At 43.8% G+C, this 2,696-nt stretch overlaps 1 non-coding gene across 1 annotated transcript; it reads left to right on the top strand.

Annotated features, from left to right (window-relative positions):
• Window positions 1-2,624: 2,624 nt before the first annotated feature.
• Window positions 2,625-2,696, top strand: TRNAG-UCC. Its single transcript has one exon. It is a non-coding gene; the product is annotated as a tRNA-Gly (tRNA).

The following is a 2,696-nucleotide window of genomic DNA, read 5'->3' as shown; positions in this document are numbered from 1 at the left end:
TATGACAATGCATTGTTGGACATAGTCATCTTGTAGATTATGAAGGATACACCCAATTTCAAAAGGTTTTTCTTCTATTCCGAGACATGGGTGGTTTTAAAAATGGCAGTTCATTAAATTTTATATATGCACATAAACACCACACCTTGCACAATCCCCACACCTGCTCCGGCTCACCAGAGCACAACAACTTTTGAGGGACCACACCCAGCTACCCAGCTCTGTGCCCTTTAACCTCCTCACCATTGCGCCAATCCCTTAAAGGCACAGGGCACATGTAACTTCAACCCATTAATTTCTATATCATTCTCAAAGAATTCCAGTCTGACCAGAAGCAGAGAGCTCCCAGGAGTATCAGCCACACCCCTGTGCCCTGTAGCAGAGAGGGGCTCTGGCAATGGGTAGGGCCCATAGTGTACAGGTCACTTTTTATATTTTGCACACTTGTGGTTCAGTGGGAGAATTCTTGTCTCTCATCCAGCAGGCCTGGGCTTAATTCATGGCCAGGGCAGACCTGAGTTTTATGCTTAGATGTAGAAATTGCAGAATTTAAGCTTGAAATATGGGCCAGTTTTCCCCCGTAGCATTTCACATCTTTACATCCAAACATGATGACTTTCTGCATGATCTGTCCTCGTTCAACCTTAAGATGTTGGGGTCCATGTAGGACTCACTGGGTAAAATTCTCTGGACTGTTAGGCAGCAGGTCAGATCAGATGTTCACAGAGATTTAACCTGCCTTTAAAATCAATGAATAAACACAAAATATGGTGTTAAATTAATCCTCAGAAGCTGCTTTTCCCATAGCCAGATCCCCAGCAAGGTGCAATCCAATGACTGCAGGGCCTGGGCACTTCTTGATCCTAAGGTGATTACATGCACCCAGGGTGGTATGGAACGTCACACCCAGCATGTCATCAGTTATAGAGGGGAAAAGAAAAAAAAACTGGGGGTTGTTAATTGGCTTATAGCTTGTTTAACACTTCTTTAACACAGGTACTTTGTACACTAAATAAAAATAAATAGAATCTGCTTAAAATCTGCTTGCTTTCTCTAACAGGCACACCCTGTGTTACTGCCATTATCTCCTGTATTTTAGTCAATCGTTTTTCACTCCACTAAAAATGTATTTACTTAATTTTAACATATGTGATTAAGGTTTTTTTCTCTTTTATTAAGAACAGGAATTTATTTTTCTAATTATTTTGGCATTTATGTTTGTCGATCACAATCATGTACGTGACTCACTATCATTTGACTCCGTCATTGCTATTAGTATATTTGGAACTACGTTTATTTTCATAGGAATTAAGTTATTTTACAGATATAACTAAAAATACAATTTTCACCCTAACCCTAAGCTATTATAAGAGACCATTACATGTTAAGTGACCTGTTAATGCCTCTCCAGTCAAAGGGGCATTAGTGGGTTACAGACTATTGTCTCTTAGAACTCCGGGTAAAGGGAACTGGAGCGAGGACTCCGATCCTTTCCCTATCCAATTCCACCGGGGTTGTGCAGAAGCCAGGAAAGTTCCCCACAATAGCAGGACCATTCCCCCATTTACATAATTGGCATCATGAACAGGATACTGTCTGTAGGCTCCACCCCATTAGTTGACTGGTTGCGTTCTGGTAGCACTGTCCAGGTCTGGTTGATAACCCTACAATGGTGGAATAGAAGAACTACAGACCCAGTTTGCTGAACTTCAATGCAAATTATCGGACAAGGCTGGGGCATTACGACAAGCTAGATCTGAGCAGAGAGAAGTTTTATTGTCAGCCAGTGCGGTAACAGACCTCAGCTTGCCCCCTCCCAGCCCCTGAAAACTCAGGGCAGGGCTGAGGATTTCTCCTTTCACTCCCACTGCCATGTGTAGGGATCCCGGGGGGGGGTTTCTAGACCAGCATTTTGAACTGAATTGGGGAAACCAGCCTTTCATAATAGAAAGCTCAAGTTCAGATTGTTTTTTAAACATTTGTTTCATAATATGATTTAATCCTTCAACCCTAGTGTCACAATCGATACAATTGTATCAGCCTTGTAGGTTACCAAGGGTAAAACTAAACAGCTCTTCAAATACAAGTGAGGGGAGATCAATCATTCGTCAGAGTCACGCCTAGAGGAATCCTGTTGTTACATTCCTTATGTCCTGGCACTTTCGTGGGGCCATTTCCTTTCTCTCCTTTCGGTGAAAAGTTTTGTTATTTTGCACAAAAACTTTATTTCTCCATGAGCGGGGGTTGCCGCATGTACCACACACCCAGAGAAGGTGACAGACAACCTGACTGACAACCCCACAGACTGGAATCAGCAGCAGCAACAAACCCCGCTGTACCGCAGCAGGAACTCACACAAACGTTTACTTTCAAAGGAGCTGTCTCCACTAAGGTTTGTCATTCTGGTGATTTATCTTCATTTCCCTTCTTGGAGGGGAGGAATGGGTGACCCCTCACCCTGGGATGTAGCACCTCCCTCTCCACATTTCAGCCAGTCTGGGAGCCTCTCTCTCTGCTTAGAACTGACAGGTTGCCGCCTTCCCATCCATCCTGCTCACTAGCTTTGCAGGAGTGAGTCATTTTGCTAGTACATGTGACACCTGGGAGAATGCATTTTGCCAGATGCATTGGTGGTATAGTGGTGAGCATAGCTGCCTTCCAAGCAGTTGACCCGGGTTCGATTCCCGGCCAATGCA

Source organism: Terrapene carolina, unplaced genomic scaffold, assembly GCF_002925995.2.
Source record: "Terrapene carolina triunguis isolate 2854851 unplaced genomic scaffold, T_m_triunguis-2.0 Scaffold751, whole genome shotgun sequence".
NCBI lineage: Eukaryota > Metazoa > Chordata > Testudines > Emydidae > Terrapene > Terrapene triunguis.
Note: the sequence above shows the minus strand (reverse complement) of the source record. Positions and strands in the feature narration are given on the sequence as shown.